This window comes from Crotalus tigris, unplaced genomic scaffold (genome assembly GCF_016545835.1).
Source record: "Crotalus tigris isolate CLP2741 ecotype Arizona unplaced genomic scaffold, ASM1654583v1 scf7180000018486.1709376, whole genome shotgun sequence".
Taxonomy (NCBI): domain Eukaryota; kingdom Metazoa; phylum Chordata; class Lepidosauria; order Squamata; family Viperidae; genus Crotalus; species Crotalus tigris.
This window is the reverse complement of record NW_024097034.1, coordinates 1,507,587-1,529,040: the sequence shown is the minus strand read 5'-3', so window position 1 is coordinate 1,529,040 and position 21,454 is coordinate 1,507,587. Positions and strand designations below refer to the sequence as shown.

General features: G+C 37.5%; 1 protein-coding gene across 5 annotated transcripts in view; it reads right to left on the bottom strand.

The window, feature by feature from the left end:
- SIPA1L2 (signal induced proliferation associated 1 like 2) overlaps positions 1-19,855 on the bottom strand; it is a 97,493-nt gene extending 77,638 nt beyond the window's left edge. For 2 of the 5 annotated variants that reach the window (XM_039353035.1, XM_039353037.1), the window contains exon 1: positions 19,419-19,853. The gene's annotated coding sequence lies outside the window, so the exon portion shown is untranslated. Of the gene's footprint in view, positions 1-19,418 lie in introns of all 5 variants that reach the window. The other 3 variants (XR_005557879.1, XR_005557880.1, XM_039353036.1) reach the window with 3 other exon arrangements.
- Positions 19,856-21,454: the final 1,599 nt, after the last annotated feature.

Here is a 21,454-nt window from a genome sequence, read left to right as displayed (position 1 = left end):
TAAATTATATTATTTTTATTTCTTTTCAAACAGCTTTCATATTTTCCGTAAGTCTATTTTCCAATTATTCCTTTAGAAGAATATATCCTTTATCTGCCTCATATGGAACTTGTGCCTTCTTACCCTATAAACATTCTATGTTTTTTTTCCTTTTTTTCCTTTTCTTCTATGTCCTTTTTCTCCAAAATCCTCTTGACACTAGTATAAAATAGTCTGTCCTACATTAAACGCTCATCATTCTTGTATCCCTCACTAATGTTCTCAATCTTTCATCATAAATCAATCATGCTTCTAGATTTATATTCATTATTTCGCTATAGGTATGTACATAATAGATTTATTCAAAACCTACAGAAATTTTCTGTCCAGACCCTCCATATGGCCCAGTCATTTCTTTGCTTTCTCATTGCATTCCCACCCATTCATTTATGCCCTTAGCTGAATATTTTTCTCCTTCATATTTATTCAGAAGATTTCCAAAACACGTCTGTTTTTTCCATTATCAACACTCATTAGTGCATAACATGCAACTATTACTAACTGGGCATAGCAATAAAGGTCTCTCTAGGAATACAAACATATTCTCATGAGCTTATAAGCTAAAGAGTCACGTTTCAAAATATACACAGCTTTTACTACAGATACAAACACTTCTGTTAGAACAATGGCTATGATGAATCTAACCATATTTATGTGTCAGCTCTTTTTCCTTACCTCTTTCTTTTGCCACCTTTCTTAACTTTGAGGATATCTGCACTGTATTCTCATAATGGCTTTATCTGGCCTTTGATTCTATACCTGTGTTCTTGCTACCTTGCATGATTTTACAGATTTATACTTTATATCTAGAATAGCTATTAGGCTTCTCTCTGTGAAATATTGGAAGTATAGAATCCTCACAAGCCTTGATAAACTGTTTTAATGAAATAATTAGAAAAATCATTCAAGAAGAAATCCGGCATATGCAGAGTATAAGAGACAAGCTGTATATAGTAGAATCAAAGTTTAATTTCTATATCTCTTCCTTCTGCATTACATCTGAAACCTTCCTACTACATGTATATGCAATGGACCAGACTGGTTTCAGTATCTCTGTTTCTAGTGTTACTAATCTAGTCCTTGCAGCAACCTGGATTAGACCAATCCATATTTTCTAATATAAGCCAACTCTTTCATTCATAATGAAGCCTATATCTTCATCTCTCTGTGTACCAGCTCCATTTCCCAAGATCTGATCACTTTCATTCAGACCTATTACATCAGTGGTTCTCAACCTGTGGGTCGGGACCCCATTTGGGGTCGAACGACCATTTCATGGGGGTCGCCAAACAACGCAGTCCGCCATTTTTTCCCCTTTTCCTTAGCTGTGCTACTCCTTTTTATTCTATTGGCTTTTGAAAGCCAATAGAATAGACTCTCTTGAATAGAGTCTAATTCTATTGGCTTTCAAAAGCCAATAGGAATTGTCCAGGCTGTCTCTGCCCTGCTGAGCCCGCCAAAAGTCCCAGTCTGCAAACGGTGCTGCAAGTTGTCTGCAGCGAAGGCGAGCTGTCTGGAAGTTTCCACCCCTCCCTGCTGAGCAACTACTAAAAATGTAAGTAAAAGAGGGCAAGGGGTGGGAGGTGGGAGGCCGGCGGGTGCAGGGAGGGTTGCTGGTGCGCGTGGGGCCCAGCGGGTGCCTTACCTCCCTTGGGCTGGGCCAGCTGGTGGCCCAGCCGGTGGTCGGCCTGCGCCGTCTCTGCCGCTTGCCAGCTACGCCTCGGCCGGCGCAGGGGGTGGCACCATGCATGTGTGGCGCTCCTGGGCAGGGAAAGTCCTCAACTTACGACCGGTTGGGTAGTCCTCGACTTACAACCGGTTGGGTAGTCCTCGACTTATGACCAGTTGGGGGTCGCGGCATTAAAAAGGTTGAGAACCACTGTATTACATCCTTTCCTTTTCTCGTAGTTTCACAGACACAACTTATTTTTCTCTTCCATTTCATTTGCTAATTCATACCCTTTATCATATCCTCCTCTTATGTTACAAGTTACAATATTTCATATACAGTAATTACTACCGGATAGGTCTCTATACATTGACTCAAGTCATATTGGGTAGAAATCAATCGAGATTTTCATATAATACTCATATAATTAGAGCAAATTATCATCCTTACTTGTATCTGTACCACATGCACAACCAAAGCACACATTTTTCTCCAAACCTAGTTATACTATTCTAACCCAAGCTAGAATCTATAATCTAGATTTTATCTTATATTACTTCTGAAGATTGCTATCCCTTCTTTTCAAAGTAATGATACCTAAAAGGGTGTCATTTTCTGTAAGCAAGTATTTCATTCAAGCAATGTTCAACTTTAAATCTTCAGTTTTAAGAATGCTTTTCATGTTCAGGGATCTCTGGTTGCAGCTAGGATATAGTGGGTTTTGGAAAAGAAAGAAAACAGAAGCTGTTGTTACTTTAATATGAGAACTTTTTCTATAATTATTTGGAATTTTGACTACTACTTTTGAAGTGCTGTAGTGTTCCCACAGTTAAATAAAATGGAGCTTTTCTGCAAGAACAATGAGCCTTATTGTACCACTGGTTGTTCAAATTAATATTTAATAAGAAGATATTGTATTTTGATAGAAAGGGGATTGGTTAAGATGACTCCTCAGGAACCTAAATAATTCCCATCTCTAATATGTTTACAATTAAAGCTATCAGAACAGAGCAGTATTGTATTTCAAAGAAAGTCCAGAAGGCTCAAGAAAGCACACATAAAGTGAAGAGTGGAGAGGGCAATTGAGGATATATCTAAAAGATGCCAAGTCAGATCTAAAAATAAATCTTTATGATTTTTTTTCCCAAAGCTAAAAAATAATGGACGCAAAGACATCCATTATAAAACAGAACACAACTAGTTGGTTGAAAAAACACTTTAATAAAAAGAAAATAGAAAGCTGATTTTGAAAGAGATATATCTACCAATAACTCCTCAGTCTAGTAGAAAAAAATGAAGAAGTTTGTAGCATGACTCTACACTATACACATGAACACTATACCAAACAATACATCAGAAAGTGAAAGGAGTAAATACAAAAGAAGAAATCTTCTATATTAAAAGGAACTTTTAGCCATCTCCACACTTCAGTCACCACCCTGCCAAAGGCCAAGCAAGCAAGCAAGCAAATAAAGTTTTTAAGAAGAGACTGGATAGCCATTTGTCTGAAATGGTATAGTGTTTTCTGCCTGAGCAGGGGGTTGGACTAGATGACCTCCAAGGTCCCTTCCAACTTTATTATTATTATTATTATTATTATTATTATTATTATTATTATTATTATTAAAGTGTGTGCATTTGTGTGTGTGTGTGTGTTCGTTCATTCAATGGACACATTTTTAAAAAAAATACTTGAACATTTTCTATTTGTTGAAGAACTACTTGCTAAACATTGGCGGACATTTGCTTGTGTGGGCAAGATTCTAAAATTTACAAGCTTTATCTTCAAACTAATGTAATATTTATTTTTCAAGTTAATTTCACTAAACTTAAGCTAAAACTGATTTAGCCAATAATATATTCGGCACAATGAGATGATTTTTGTAAAAGAACCTTTCCTTCGGTTCATACAGCAAGCATCCTGCAAATACAATTTCACATTCTCTTAACTAAAGTATTTTTGTTTCCAAGCTGGAAATTCAACTGCAAACACTCTGTGTAGCCATGAAAACAGAAAACCACTTTGTTTCCTATCATGCTAAGAGAGACAGGGAAAAGGGAAAGAGCGAGATAGACAAATGAAGCAGGTATTTTCATTATTTCATATCTTGATTTGTAAGAATTCTGCTAACTGACAATACAAAGAAAAATGCTACATGGGTTGCTTCTTTCTAAAAAACAAGCCTAGCTTATGATGAATGAAGGCAAATATACGCGTTCCCAGGATAATGTTGCAGGATCCAATATGAGTCGGTCACTGGCTTATGATGCTGTTTTGAGAAACAAGCTAGTGTTCAATATGTGTCCGTTACAATTAACAACCAATTTATAGAGCTAACCAGGATTCTTTCTCATTTTCCATGTTTATATTTCCATGCAATATACAAATGAAAGAAGTTAAGCCTAAAGAGGGTATACAGGAAGCCAGACAAGGCAGAATATCCAAGTCTCTTATCAATTTAGATTTAAAATTCACCTCCCTTGTACTAACAGGGGAAAAATACATTTGATTTTCCCAAAATAACTTAGTTTTTTTTTTAAAAAAAAACCTTTCTACAATCTCTCATGTTCCCATGAGGAAGAATGAAAAAAAAATAGCTTACTAAAGCCACATTTACACAGCTGCTTTGCCACATATTTGCCTCTTTTTCAAAACCATCAGCAAGTTCAGAGAACTTTTCTGATAAAACAGGACTGGACTGGCTTGGCCTAATGTGATGATGGGAAATTTTATTAATTTATAAAATTTGTTCATTAAACAAATATATATGGCCACCCATCTATCAGAAATAACTCTAGGAAATGTGATTTTATTAGCTGTAATTAGCAATTGTGACAGTTCTTTGATGAAAAAGACAAATTCCAACGAATGTCAATAACATGTATCTGTAACCAATCTATCCCCAAGAAAATATGGACATGCGAGGAAGAAGATAAATACAATTGCAAGATTCCTAGATGGTCAAAGTAAGGGGAAGCAATGGGATTAGAGACATGAATTGGATAGTCTGTGATCTGATGGACTAGGCCAGGGGTGTCAAACTCGCAACGTCACCTGACGTGTCACAACGTATCACGATTTTTTTGCCATTGCCAGCAATGAGATGGGTGTGGTTTCACTATGATGCATCCAGCCGGCAGTTTGACACCCCTGGACTAGGCAAACAGTTAAATAACATCATCAAAATTAGCCAGTGCTCTAAGTCCAACTGAACCTGAAAGATGTATTTCAAAGATCATTGGAAAGCATTAAATAAAGTGTTGTTCCAACTCCATTTAGTTGCTGGATGGCCTCCACTCAAAGGGACATTACCTCCTAGATCAGGCATGTCAAACTTGCGACGTCACATGACGTCGTGCAACGTATCGGGCCGGTTTTGCCTTGCTGGCAATGGGGTGGGTGCGGCTTCCACGTGACGCATCTGGCCCGCGGTCCGGCAGTTTGACAACCCTGTCCTAGATTTTTAGGTTTGGAAATGTGATGGGCATTTACTGGCAAAATGTCTCTTGATTCCATAGGTGTAGCATTTTAAAGCTGATTTGGGAAAAAGTTTAAGCATAGTTGGCAAGGGTGAAGTGACATAGGTTGTCACAATAAAAGCATAAACCAAGAAGACTTCTGCATTGTTTTTCTAACTGACAAGGAAGTTCTGACATAAATTTAGTTACTAAATTAAATCTGGTTTATTTCTCAATAAATGTATGTAGGATGGCAGTTCTAGAAGGTAGCCCCTTTCCCATCTATCTACGTATTTACTGAGCAATTTATACTGCTCCAAAAAGAAGGACTGCACTCTTGAGAACTAGTTCTATTCTTAAAGGTGCTATAAGCGAGTTTTAGGCCAAAGCTGTCAGAACAATTTACAATTTAAATGAAATAAATATATATATAAAGTTCACACACACACATTACCACCAAATAAAACAAAGGAAAAACAATTGCAGTACAAAGTCCTAAAAGACATCAGTGCATTTTGAAACAGAATGTTTTAAAAAGCCTTGGCTGGAGTTTTGAAAAATACTTTACATAGTAACAAAGAGAACTGACAAATTTATTTTTCTCTACACAGGTAATTCAATAACCAGGTGCTACAAAGAAAGGCTGTTTTGCTAGTAGCTACTTACCTAATCTCAGCAGAAGCACCTGGAGATAACACAGATAACGCTGAGAGGTAAATATGGAGAAGATGCTTAGTCAGATAGCTTGACTCATTTAGCACTTTAAAACTTTTTTTTTGCCACCAAACAGAATAAGGTTAGTAAATCTAACAACAACAACAATAATAAATTGGAAGGGACCTTGGAAGACTTCTAGTCCAACCCCCTACTCAGGCAGGAAACCTTATACCATTTCAGACAAATGGTTGTCCAATTTCTTCTTAGAAACTTCCAGTGTTGGAGCATTCACCGCTTCTGGAGGCAAGTTGTTCCATTGATTAATTGTTCTAATTGTCAAGAAATTTCTCCTTAGTTCTAGGTTGCTTCTCTCCTTGACTAGTTTCCATCCATTGCTTCTTGTCCTGTCTTCAAGTGCTTTGGAGAATAGCTTGACTCCCTCTTCTTTGTGACAACCCCTGAGATATTGGAACACTGCTATCAGGTCACCCTTCATCCTTCTCTTCATTAAACTAGACATACCCAATTCCAGCAACCGTTCTTTATATGTTTTAGCCTCCTATCCTCTGATCATCTTTGTTGCTCTTCTCTGTACTCTTTCTAGCATGCCTGGCTGAGGAATTCTGGGAGTTGACGTCCACAAGTCATAAAAGGGCCAAGTTTGAAGACCCCTGTTCTAGAGTCTCAACATCTTTTTTACATCGTGGTGACCAAAACTGGATGCAGTATTCCAAGTGTGGCCTTACCAAGGCATTATAAAGTGGTCTTAACACTTCATGTGATCTTGATTCTATCCCTCTGTTAATGCAGCCCAGCACTGTGTTGGCTTTTTTGGCAACTGCAGCATACTGCTGGTTCATATTTAAGTTATTGTCCACTAGCACTCTGAGATCCCTCTCACAGTTATGAATATTCAGCAAGGTACCACCTATACTATACCTGTGCATTTGGTTTTTCTTGCCTAAATGTAGAACTTTACTTTTTTCACCATTTAATTTAAATTTGTTAGATAGTGCCCAATGTTCAAGTCTGTCAAGATCCTTCTGTATCTTAAGCCTATCTTCTGGAGTGTTGGCTATTCCTACCAACTTGGTGTTGTCTGCAAATTTGATGAGTTCCCCATCTATCCCCTCATCCAAATCATTGATGAAGATGTTGAAGAGCACTGGGCCCAAAACAGAGCCCTGGGGCACCCCACTGCACACTTCCCTCCATGTAGATGCAGTTCGACATAAAGCATTTTTGCATGTGGTAGGGTGCCCATTTGTTTGTTTTAAATGCTGCCTTTGGGATTGTGGTTGAAGTAGCTCCTTCGTTCTCAGTGGTTAATAGATTGGGTCAATGTCAATGTGTCTGTTTATTGACTTATTGGTGGAGAACCAGGCTTTGAGGAATTATCTTTTTGTGTCCTTCTGAGTCTTCATGGACGGACATGAGGGATAGTGTCAGACATGACCCATTATCCCTCATGTCTGTCCACGAAGACTCAGAAGGACACTAGTTTGATCTATCCGGGACCACAGTTGTAACCCAAGCAAAATCAAGGAGAGAAAGAGAATTCCTTGAAGCCTAGTTCTCCACCAATAAGTCAATAAACAGACACATTGACATTGACTCAATCTACCAACCACTGAGAACGAAGGAACTACTTCAACTGCAATCCCAAAGGCAGAATTTACTGTAAAATGAATACACAGGCACCACACCACACAGCAAAAATCACAACCCCCCCCCAAGAAATCAGACCACATCCCAACAACAGCCACCCAAACAAACAACACAAAATCAGACCCGAAACCAGACCATGATTCAGAGGCAACCAAACGAACAAACACCATTTGCATCATACAGATGATACTTAAAACACCAAGGACTATGGCCCAGCAAGAACAAACAGCCAATCAAACAGCCTGAAACCAAACCATAACTCAGAAACAACTGGACAAATAACATACCAATTTAAAGGCCAGTGCTCTGACAGATTAGCACAATTCCAAGCACACTGAAGATGCCCCCCCCCCCCGAATGGAGATGAAGCATTTGCTGCCAAATAGCCAAGCTCGAAGATCAAACAAACAGCCCATATCTAGATTTATTTATATACTGCCCATCTCACTATCAACGTGACTCTGGAGATAAGTTCTTCTTTCTTAGTCTACCAGCCACCTCCAGTATAGAATGCCTCCACTGGGGTCCCAAACCAATTGGCAGAGCAAGGTTTTGTGGCCTTTTCAGAAGGCCAACATAGTGGGAATGGATCCTACCTCCAGCAGAAAGATGCTTCAGAGGGCAGGAGCTATGGCAAAAAAAGCTTTTCTCCTGGACCCCACCAATTGAAATTCCTTGACTGATGGAGTCTGCACCATGCCCTTCAGCTGGAGCGAGTGGGGCAATCCAATTCCACTGGAGCTGGACAGTCCCTCAGGTAATCTGGTCCCGTGCCATCAAAGGCTTTAAAGTAATACAATCAACACCTTGAGTTGGATCCAGAAGCGAACTAGCCCCCAGTGAAACTCACATATATATTGATTATATGTTGCTTTCATTTTGTTTTTGATCTTTTTACTAGATTATGTGATGATTTATTGTTTTAGGATATTTTCCAATTTTTTATGACATTTCATTCATTGTGACCAAGTGGATATTGTAATCACCACAAATTGTTAAATAAATCCCAAGTCACTTTAACAAACTGAATCCGTGTCACTTTGCATAAGCATAATTCTATATTGCAAATAAATTTTCAACATTTAGAATATATTTCTATTCTTTATAGCCCAATAATGCTTAAGAAGGTTATCATGTTTACCAGGTATTTATAAAAAGTAACCGAACATTTTTAAGAATATACATATTTCAGATGTCAACGCTGCAAATACTGTATATTCTTGCTTCTTACACAGATACGGATTGCAGACAAAAATTTGTACCATGTGTACTTGGAACTGTAAATGACTTTGATTTTAACAACCATCAAGCTGCTTTTGTTAGGTGTAAAGAAGTAGAATAACATTCTCCAACTGCTACAGCTTGTCATAAACATATACAATTTGCAGCTGCTCAGCTGTTCCCACTTTCACAACAAATCAAATGAATGTAAAAAATGTCCACACCCAACAGTTAATGTTATTTTTAAAGACAGCTGTAACTACTGGAGAAATCCCATGAACTCCTATAGTACTTATGTTATAGACCTGGAATAAATTTAGGATCAGCAGCAAAATTTCAAGATTGGTAAAACACACTTTCCCATTAAACTACCCAAACTTATGGAGACCCCTTACTTTAGTGAATGATTTGCGTGCCATACTCTTCTTTCTATTTACTGGTATAACCATAAGCAAGCCAGGAATAGATATGTCTTATAATGGCATTTTCAGAGTCCTGTCGTGCAAACCTCACCCGATTTGAATGTACCGTACATGGATATCAGTGCATGCACAAAAAGGGGAAGATCTTGCATTGTATTCACTGCCTTGACTTGCCTCTTTTCCATAGATGCCACTATTAATCATGCTCTTCAAGCCAGTGACTTAACTCATTATTCTTGATCTAATAATCTTAATCAAGAAAGCCTGGTATATGAACCTGGAATGTAAGAGAAGCAACTGTTAAATCTCTCAACTCTATGACACTTTAGGGATCTATTTTCCCCTACATACCCTCAAACCACTAGGAAAACAGAAATACTAACCCCATCCAGAATTGGAGCCCAAAGCAGTTCAGGGCCATTTAACAAAAAGAACATGTGCCTGCCACCCACACAGAATTTACCTAAGCAAATTCTTCATTTTCTTTACAATCCAAGAAGCTGCATGTACAAGTATTCCACTAACAAATCAAGATCTAATAGATTCCTGATTTTTTTATCATTCTGTAGATTTTTTAAATAGCTCTACAATTAAAGTCTGTATTGTTTTTATTAATAGAAGCTTAACTATTAATGCCATTAATGGTTTTAATCATTAATGATTAATGAAGAATTACTCATTAATTAATGCATAACTATAACTAATATACTTTTACAAAATATACACAATTAATCCTCATTATGGAAGTCCTGTCCCAGGTAAGAAAATCATAAATAGTAAGATCTTGAATTTATGGGAATTAGAGGGTTAGATTCTGGACTTATGGCCATTCTTTTCCTCCCACAAGTGTACAGCTTCTTTCTTCTTCCCACAGAGATTTAATATGCAATATTCTTGCATTATCTCCTTCCCTTCCTAAGTCACTGGATCAGCCCAGTCGTGAAGCTCCATGAGGAACTATCACAGCAACTAACCTTCATCTTCTTTGGAGAAACTTCATGTGCTGGTCATGGAAGGGTGACTTTGCTTTTGCTCATGTTGACTTTTGTACTTCAATGCACTCTTTCAAGATTTTGATGGAATAGCCTCTAACTGCATCACTGGATGCTAGTGCTGCTCCAGATACCTTAATCCAATTGCCAAGAGCTATTTATGAACTGCCCTAATGTGACCATTGAGTGGCCCCTCCACTGTAAATATGATAGATCTCAAACAGAGCCTAATAGAAAAGATGGCAAATGTGAACCAGGCCATGCTACCCTGGACCCCAGACTGGCTGACCAACTGTATCCAACAAATGTGCACTAATGGCTCCACATCAAGCTGAAAAAGTCAAACAGTGTATCAGAGGGATCTTCTTAAGATTCTATGCTACTTGACATATTTATAAATAACTCTGATGAAGAGTTAGAAAATATCATTTAATTTTAGACAATGCAGAGGTGATGAAGGAATGGATAATAATCTTAAAAGGTAATATCAAAATAAAGGAAAATTTTGACCAGCTGGAACAAAAATGCAGATATCAGTAAAATTAATTTTAACAATAACAAACCCAAAGTCTTTTACTTGTGTCAGAAAAATCAAAAGCATGATTTTAGGATCATACTTGGCGGGGGGGGGGTACATGGGGAAAGAACCTGGGCATCCTGGTGGATAACAAGCTGTCTTGGCCCCATTAAGCTTTGAAGAAGGAAGACTGTAGGGAAACATGAGAGTTCTCTACAATTGTCAGAATTCTTCCAAGGCAACAAATAGTGATTCTGAATTACAGAGAAGTAGATTTTAGTTGGATGTCAGCAAGTTTCCCTCTAATTTCTGACATGCCATGTGCAGGAAAAAAATGTTTTGTTCAGCTTTTCCCAAACCAACTATACATTTGTGCACCGCAATATGAGTATACAAGTAAATTGGAAATGTGCACAATAATAACATGTTAGCATATTTGCATCACTTTTCAAGTACAGAAACCAGAAAGTATAATAATTGTACACACTTATAAAGTTGTGCCTACAAGTGATTTGGACTGCTGGCAACCATCCCCACATTTTTCAGAGGTGGTTTGCCACTGTCTTCCTCCTAAGGCTGAGAAAGAATGGCTGGACCAAGCCTCCACCCACCCCCAGCTAGCATTGTGCCTAAATTTGGACTCGCAATCTCCAATTTCTAGCCCAGTGCCTTAATTGCTACACCAAACTGGCTCAATGCATACATGCTAACAAGATTATAATTCAACCCCATTAATCATTTATCACTGATAATTGTAATCAATGTTTTGTAAGCATTTTAAATTGTCCCCTCTCCCTTTGAAATTTGATGTGCAATTAAAAAAAATTAAAAAGAAAAAGGGGGGGAGCATTAAAAGATATTTAGATAGACCTTTCTTGTTCATTCCCCTTATTCTTTCCTTCTTCTCTGGATGTATTCTGGACTTATTTAAACTTTCATTATTAATTTAAAAACTGAAATGTTTATATTATTAACAATAACCACAAACCTTTTTTGTATGCAGAAATTTCACAGATGTTAAACCTTTTCTGGAAGGAGGAATGGAAGAAATTAAATGGTTTTTGGGGGGGGTGGAGGGGAAAGTAAGGATGGAAATGAATTCAACCTTTTTTGGGGGGAGGGAGGGCACTCCGCCATGCAGTTCAGGCTCTATTGCTCCAAGGCTGGGAAAGCCCTGGATAAAAGGCACCAGCTCTTTTAACTGCAGCAGCAGCAGCAGCAAATATCACTTAGTGCTCCTGCAGCATCAACTGACTGGGAATTCCTGCCATAAACTCGGCCTCAGTTTACCCTGCCGTGCTGCCAAACAACCTTTGCTGCTGCAGTTAAGCCAAGGCAGTGAGCTTGCCCAGGACTCTTCGCAAATTGTGAGCCTACAGTTTTATGTGATTACATTTATTTATTACAGATAGTTACTGATTTACCACAGTTCATTTACTGACCAGAGTTACAACAGCACTGAAAAAAGTGACTTATAACTATTTTTCACACTTATGACCTTTGTACCATCCCCATGATCGTGTGATCAAAATTCAGATGCTTGATAACTGGTTCACACTTATGACCGTTGCTGTGCCCCAAGGTCATGTGTTCCCCTTTTGCAACTTTCTGACAAGCAAAGTCAATGGGAAAGCCAGGTTCACTTAACAATCGTGCTTATCCACTGCAGTGGTTCATTTAACAACTGTGGCAGGAAAGATCGTAAAATGAGGCAAAACTCACTTAACAAATGTTTCACTTAACAACAGAAATTTTGGGTTTGATTGTGGCCATAAATCGAGGACTACCTGTATTTAATCTGAGTTTTGTGCGTACTCTGCCTTTTTACTGTGAAAGTTTCAGGAATAAGTGTGCATGCGTGCACATAAATGCAAACAGTACTTAAAGGGAACATAGGATGTCAGCAAAACAGATCTACAGTTTAATAGTAGATCACACTGCTCATGAGGTGATAGACTCTCCTTTGCTGGGAGTGTTTAGACAGGAGCCACAGGACCATCTGTCAGGGATCCTATAGTAATGGAGGCCGGACTCAACGATCTATGATTTTTCACTCTATAATTCTGCAAAACATTCTCCACATCTAAAATTTCTATTATCAGAAAATTATGTAATTTTCTTTAGTTAATTTAGGCAATTTTCTTTCCTTAATTTTCTAAATTAGGTGATTTAGTACATTTAAAATAATAAAAAGTCCATTTCAGCTCTGTTAGAATTAGTTTTTACTATTGTACTAAGATCTACCAACCATAACAGGATAAAAAAAGATTCTGAAAAAAAAATTAAAATGTAATCTCAAGGGTTTATTTTGAGTACTCAAGCTTAATTAAGTGTATAATCTATCTACCCAGTGTATTTATTGTCACAATTGTTCAATACCTAGGAATTTAAAAAATCCATTGTTTTCAGATATGTAAGACTGCCCACTTCTACAAACATTCTAAATGCTCTATTTCTAATTATCTAAATAAAACTATCATATTTCTATAGTTTGAATTCACATATTTAAATATAGAATCTTTTTTTCCCTTAAAATCTGCACTCTGTTCTTTCTTTCATCTATGTAAGACATTGTATATTTTACAGAGCAATTAAAAGTTCAGTTCTTGGCATAATTTTAATTAGTTATTATATATTTGTACAAATATTTAAGGATGATTATATGCTCATACCTAACCGTATATTGGCAACTTATTTAAGACAACTAATTAGACAAGGGCCTACATAGTTCTTTTAAATAGCATCCCTTAAATATGAAAGCAAGCTGAGCATTGTTATATCCAAGCCCATACTGAAAAAAATGCTACCAAAATGATAGAGTATTATTGGTGAGATATCAACCACATCTCTTTATCACATACATTTGCTACTTCTCTCCGAATTTACATTACATGCCTGTTTCAAACAGTTAAATTTCATTACATTATTTTCAAATATTAGAACCAGAGTTTAAATAAAAGCTCCCTTTCTTTTCAATATAGTCAAATCTAGTTTTTTTTTAATAATTTGGTCTTAATTTTAATTTCAGTTTTAGAATGAAAAAAAGTTTTGTCATTGATACAAGTGTAACTTGTAAATTTTCATAATTTAATTGCAAAAACAAACAAATGTATCGTCAAACAAATCAATCTGGAGTTCTCACAAATAACCAGGCTCAAATTATCCTATTTCTGATCCCTAAGACTTAGCTCTCTGGAGAAAATTTTAATGCTGAACAGGATAAAAGGAAAGAGAACAATCAACCAGCAAGATGGATTGACTCAGTTAATAATAATGATGAATGTACTATTATAAGGCCTGAAGGACCAGGTTAGGGACAGATCACCATGGCAAAAATAATCTATATATGTAGTTGCAAAAACTCAACACTGCCTTCATCGTACATAATCAATCAATATGTAAACCTCCCACAGCTGTCATCAAATGATGTGTTCTGCAGTATCTAGAAAGACAACCCCCTTCATAGACATATCTTCCATAACCTACTCTTGAAATATATCGTAAACATTTATTTAAATTGTTTTCCTCCTTCAACACAAATTATCCCAAATTATCTAGGACAGCAACTTGTAAAACCAAGTATTAACTTACAAACTTTACTATAATAAAGCAGCCAAAATAAACATATACTGATACACTAGCAAATAAGTAAGAAAACTAGAATTATATGTACACATACTGATTTTTTTTATAGTACTGGAATAGGGCATCTTGGCTAATGGACCATATTGTACATGAAGTTACATTTCAAAAGTGTTCAGAAATTGAATTTGATACAAAACCTAATGAGGATGCTAATTAGTGTAAAGCACAGGGCTTGTATGATGTCCATAGCAAAATATCCAAATACAATTTAAGTTGTTGGTATTGATCAGCGTATGTTGTAATTCAAGGATTATGAACTAGTCCCACCATTAATTTCTGCAAAAAAAAGTACCAGAGAAAGAGAGAGAGAAGACATTAGCTGTTTAGAAGACATTAGTAGAAAAGTGTCATATATGTTGAATAAAACAATTAGAATTTTCAAGGAAGCACACTTATTTCTCTAATGAAAAATGTTAAGTTATCTAACTTAAGCTATCAGTGCTACAGTGTAAGAAGCTAAATTCAGGGTTTTTATAGCTTTCTATTTTTCATTTCATACATCAACTTCTGAATTCTATAGAAGGAATTTTCAAATTTTTCCATCTGCTACCTCTTCCTTTATTCCTGACTTTTCCAATTACAGTAGGACCACTAGTAATATCTCAGTAAGTTCACTCTGAGAAACTTTACAAGAAATTAACCTTCCTTCCATTGACAAAGCTGTAAAGAAGGACAGGGATTATCCACACTGTTATATGAAGATATTTTATATGAAGATCTGATTTGGACACTATTCCAGGTCCAAAGCTGGGAGGAAAGCCAAGATAGACATGAAAGCCAGCTGGGTGACTGGGCTAATCATTCTCTCTCAGCCCAATTCACCTCACAGGAGTGTTGCTGTGGGGAAAATAGAAGGAGGAAGGAATCATAGAGCTGGAAGGGACCTTGGAGGATTTCTAGTCCAATCCCCTGCCCAAGGCAGGAGTTCTTATTCCACCCCAGGCAAATGGTTGTCCAATCTTTTCTTGAAAAACTCCAGCAATGGAACACCTACAACTCCAGGAGGCAGACTTTTCCATGGACTAATTGTTCCCACAGTCAGGAAATTTTTCTTTAGTTCCAGGTTAGATCTCCCTCTGACAAACTTTCAGAGTATTAGGTGTGTTTGCTGCCTTGAATTAGTTATCAAAAGAATAAAGGTGAGGTCCAGCTTTGGATTGCCCACTATACTGGCACATACACCCAATTTTATACTTCATCCAGAAAAACAGGCAATGTTATGTGCTGTATGCCAGTTTACCAGGGCTTATGCTACTTTCAAGTAGCTATGTACAACTGGTACACTCCATTCTCTTGCCTAAAACCAGGAGGTGGAATAGCTTGAAATTTTGGAGTATGGTAATCATAATATTTTTGCTTAGTCCAAAATACCACTTAAGGGATCCCATCTTCACCTTCCAGATAGTTTTCATTTCATCTACTGATTGATTTATATCCCGCTGAATGTTATCATAATAAATAAGACATATCTGGGGATTCTACATTGTTCAGTGCATTCCTATTACATTTTGTTCCCTATCCCACTAATGTCTCAATTTTTCATTTTATGTGTGCTTTTCCATGTTGGTATTTAAAGAGTGAAAGAGGCACTGAACTGTCAAAGGAATACTAAAACAATGGTGCTATGTAGCAGCTGGTGTCCTAAGTATGCCTGTATTTTCAGAGCAACAATTTGTTTTCAAAATTGTCTAACTTTGTTGCTATAAAAACTAATTAAGGATTCTTATAAATAATTGCATTACAAACAAGAAAACCTGTTCCATATTGCTCAAAGTTTATCAAATATGTTAGTTACATTATTCAATTAAAGTTATATTACTTAATGAAGAGGCAATGTACGTACCAATGTACATAATACATGGTTTATTTTTCATTTAATTAAAAGTTAGTGTACTTTCTAAAGTAGCAAAAAATTTCCTGCAAAGAAATTTCCTAAGTAAAAATTAAAATCAGAGGCCATATTTAAAAGCTTTGAATGCTAGAAATACATCGTGTGAAATTAAAGTTCAGCAAGAAAATCTAATATGAATTAAAAGAACACATGTAATCTATGAATTTGCAACTTTATTGAATTTAAAAATAGTATGTATATAATGTATTTAGACATTTAAGAACTACAAATGATGTTTATTTTGAATATCTTCTTTAAAAACCACATTATTAGCTTTAGTACCCAGTTATCAGAAATTTAAATCATTTATTTAAATATGCATAGGTAAGAACCAAAGAACATCTGTAGTGAATTTGTTTAATCATATTTTCTTCTAGCAAAGAATGTACTGTATAGGATGCAGCCTTGAGAAGGCAACAATACTGTCTGCCATATGGATAAACTGCACCTTCAATCCACCTTCAAACTAGAAACATATATTACATCACTACCTTTTAAATGGAGATCAAACAATCATCCAGAGAAAGTAGAAGCCAATGCAACGGTTTAATTCTAAAATACAACATTTCTATAACTCAAAGAGGGTAACTAATTAAATATGAAGGGGGAAAAAAGGAAAACTAGTGTCCATTTACAAGTGGTATATTTTATAAAGCACACAAATTGTTCCAAACTTTGTTAAAACATGAGAAAGAAGAAAATAAGAGTATACTTTAGAAGAAATAATGTAAGGCACAATCTATGTAAATAAACAAATAAATATTTCCCTAAGTCTGAATGCAGCCCTCTTGTCTTGAAAGACATACAACTCAATTCTATACATATTTACTGAAACATACGGTACTTCTGAGTGGAAAACAATAAACTTATAGCTGAAAAGACTGCTGATATCAAGATATTAGAAACAACGATTGAGAAAAATGTCTCTTGTTAATCAAAGGAGATTATCTTGATATATCTCATTGCTATCCTTCCCTTTCAAAGCTGTATAAATCAAGTACTTAAAACATTAATACACTCAATTAGTTAAAGCTTTGCTGGAAATATATTTTATATAAATGCTGGGTTATTGTAACATTTATCTGAGCTTGTTTTTAATATTGTAATGCCACACAATCAGTGATTTTACCAAACTCTATAAACTGGGAACAATAACTCAGTTTTTCTAGGTACAATAATAATTTAGAAAACATAAGATAGTACAAAAAATTGTTGCAGCATTGTTGTGATCTATTCAATTTACAGGTCTACCCAAATCCCATACAGGACCTCTATATTTTAATTCTAGTCATTGAAGTAGAATCTTGGAATCATTTATATTCAGAGAGAAGTTTTTGTTCAACAGAGCTTAAACAAAGTAGAAATATAACCACTAACATAATATTTCCTGAGCAAGTGTTCATATAAATGGAGGTTTTTATCCCAGTTTCATATAATTACTAACCACAATAAGATACAATACTTACTTCAAACTCTATTTCCCCTCATACCACAAAATCCTTAAAGAGCTGCTCTATGCTCTTTAATACTAACAAGCAATCATTTTACCTGTGTTAAACAAAAAATCAGCAGCTTCTAGTAAAGTTAAATAAGAATGCTACTTTCCTTGAGCTGAGGAAATTATATTAATTGAAAAATAATGTGAAAAAACCTAAATTCAAATGTGGATTTTTCTTCCAACTATTTGTTTACCAGAAAGTTAGAGAAATTTCAAACAAAAATGAAAACACAATAAACATAAAGGATCAAGTAGGGAACAATTTAACAATTGTTAAATTTAGATTTGGTTTAAATTCATTTACTATGAAGTTATACTATATTCTAATAATGCAACATAAGAAATCAGAAGATGGTTCAAGAATACTGTAGTTTCTAAATGATGCAAGAAAGCCATCTAGTGTTAATATTTAAAATGAAAAGTGACCAAAAAAAAAAAAGACTGGATAAAGTATTACTTTAAAGAGTCTTTTCTACAACATAGATGTTTCAAGCAATATTTTGAAAACAAACACCTGTACTCATAAACAACTCTTCAAATATGTTTTAATAACCCAAAACTTTACAAGTTTACTTTATATATTGAGCAGAGTCTTCTGATAATGGTCATAGAAGTGCTGTGAGCTGTGTAAACTAAATTCCCAACAGCAGTGTAAAGCCTTTTAAATGAAAGTTGAACAAAAATTCATAAACGGGGAGTGGGTAACCTACTTGCATCAAAACAAGGCAACATCTACTTTAAAAGAAATCCAGAAAATTAACAAAGGGAACATGTGTACACCCATATTCAAAGGGTGGGGAGGATCCAAGAATTGGCCGCAACAGAAAAAAACATTTCTTTGTGATTTTTTCATACATAAAACATCACAACGACTGAATTTGCAGCAGATGGCATTTTTTCCCCCTCTTCTTGGAAGAAGCAAGATTCTATCCATCATAAGCTATTTCTCCTCAGAAAGAAACATATCCGAGATACAAGTACACATATCCCCATAGGACAGCGTTCTTTTAAAAGTCAGGTGGTCCAGCTGACACCACACTGCCATGCCAGTGCAAGCAAAATCTGGATGAAATTAATAATATGCATGTAATATGTCTGTGGCGGCAGTCAAAGTATAACAGCCATAACACTGCAGGGCGAGAGGGGCCAAGGCGGTTCTGGCAGGCGGCTTATCCGACCCTTTGCATCTCTCCACCCTTTGCTCTTTTTCTACGGGAGGGGCCTGATCCCCCAGCAGGCAGGCGAAACAACAACTCCTCGCGTCCTCACTTATCCCCGCTCCAGAGTCACACCTCCCTCCCGCCTGCCCATCCCGTCTCCCTCGGGGGCTCCAGTGGGAGAAAAGGAGAGAAATTCACGGTCGAGCTCCCGAAGCCCAAAGGGCATGGGAGGTCTCAGGGTCAATCTTGCCAAGCTATTAACATTTCTTACGCTTGTCTCCGACCCAACGTTTAAAATAGAGGCGCCCTTTCTTTTCTCTCCCAGCCCCTCCCAACACGGTCTTCACACTAGTCCCACGGTGCCAATTCCCACCTCCACAAACTACAAAATTCTCCCCCATCCAAAAAAAAGTCTTCTCGCTTCCCCATCACTCCAAAAAGACATTCTCGGCGAGAGGGAAGGGCAGCTCCAGAGCTGCTTTCGAAGGGAAGCAATATCCGTCCCGGCTCTCCGCTTTCCTTGCAGCTTCCCGGGAAAACAAACGCAGGGCAGACGGAGACGGCTATCGCATTCCCTTACCTTCCTTTCATAACTCCTGGCTTCCCGACCAGGAGCTCCATTCCCGAGATCTCCGCTCCTCTTAAGAGTCACACGCACGTTTGAATGAGTGCCGGGCAGCGCGCTCGGGAGAGGGGGGGGGGGTGTTTCTCCCGTAGGGAGGGGGCGAGCGGGCGACCTGCGGCTAGTTCTCCGCCGCGCGCCACCTGACTGCTCCTCAGCGCAGAGTTGCCAGCCAGCCCAGGCGAGCTGCGGCTCGGTCCGCCTCAGCCGCCGGATGGGAGGGGGAGAAAGAAGAGGTAGATTCGCTCTTCTTCTCAGCCCCGCCTTCTCAGAGACTCATTGGCTGTCGTCATTCGAACCGTCCCCTGGGTGGGCCTCGGCGCACGCGATTGGGCCGCGCCTTTCGCGGAGAAACGCCCCGTTTCCCGTAGGCCCCGCCCCACCTCTTGCCGCTCCTTTTCCTTCCTTTCTCTTTTTTTTTTTTTTCCTTTTTACAATGATTTTTTTTCCCGGCCGTGGGAAGCAGCCGCCGCCGCCGTCTTCTGGTTTTGTCTTTCTTTCCCAGGCAGCAGGGGCGGGGTTCGGCTCCTGACAATTCTGCTTTTGGGGGATATCCTCACTGGGGAAAGTTTATCAGTGGAAAGCCCTGAGTGGAGCAAGCGATCGCGCCGGGTTACTGGTTCTCAATGCGCGTCAGACCTCGTCGGAATGATTCCCAGTGCACAAAGTGGCTTTTTGCTAAGAGGGAGCCTCTAATACAGGGGTTGGCATTGGCCGGATTGCCGGCTGCATGGCAAACTCTTAGTTCTCTTCAGCGTGATGGAGGAAGATGAGGCGCTAACTAAAGAACGAAGGGAGGTTGAAAGGTTACGTTCTTCTGAAAGAGTAAGGCTGACTCCGAGATGGTGGGGAAGGCTTCGTAGCCCTCCAGCAATAACATGCACTTATGTTGCAGAGAGGCTGAGCATTTCCAAAATGAGCTACTGATCACAGCAGCTCAGTTGCAAGGCGGGGGACAATGCTACCGCCCACAATCAGATGCTAGACCCAGACTTTGCAGACACGGTCCTCCTCGTTACTAATCTACAACTCTACTCCATCCTTCAGCCGACATAAACCGGTTGAAAACATAATTCAATACATCTGGAGGTTGTTGGTTGGGATGATTGTAATATACTATAATTTAGAGATCTCTGCTGGAACAGATATCCCACTAAAAAAACTGAGCGCCAAACCAACCAAAAACTATTTAAAGTAAGAGAAACATTTGGGATTATCACTATGAGCAAATAGTAACAATCTCTCATCTATATAACTTTCTTATGTGTCATATTCTCAACAAACATACTATATTATGTACAGTTATTCACAGCATCAGCATAACTTCAGATCAGATTTTATTTTACAGCCTGCATTACTCCCAAAGAAAAATATATATATATTATATACAAGACAATGTATGCCATGCCTGGCAGATGGCAGTCACTTCAGTTTAAAAATATGTTAAAGCTCTTCCTATTGTTCTGTAATCAAACCCACTTCTCTAACAGTTACATTTAAAAAAAAACATACACTTATTTCAATTTCAAGCTTTTGAACTTATGGAATAGTTGACCACAATTGAAGACGGAGGCTGGGATATAGAAAAAATATATATTAAAAGGGTATGAATGCATTGCATAAACTGACATTTATTAAAGCATTAGTTCTTCAAATGAAGGAAAAGCAGATCTTGTAATAAAAGGAAATCTGAACTTATTGAATCTGACAATATAGTGCTGGCAAGTAAACTCCACAGAAATTAGTGGATCAACTATGCATTGGTTTACAGCAAAGCTAATCTCCAAGTCAGAAAGATGAAAGTCTTCATGCCATAATCTTGAGGTTTGAGTGAATGATAAAATCCACTTCTCTGTCAAGTGATTTTTCGACTCAGTATCATTCTTCCCCCAAATACTTTCTTACCATCTTTGAAGACCTGGAACTGCCTATTTCTAGGTAATCTAAAAATAAGGAAGTTGCGTAGATCCTTAGCAGAAAAAAGCCAGTATCTC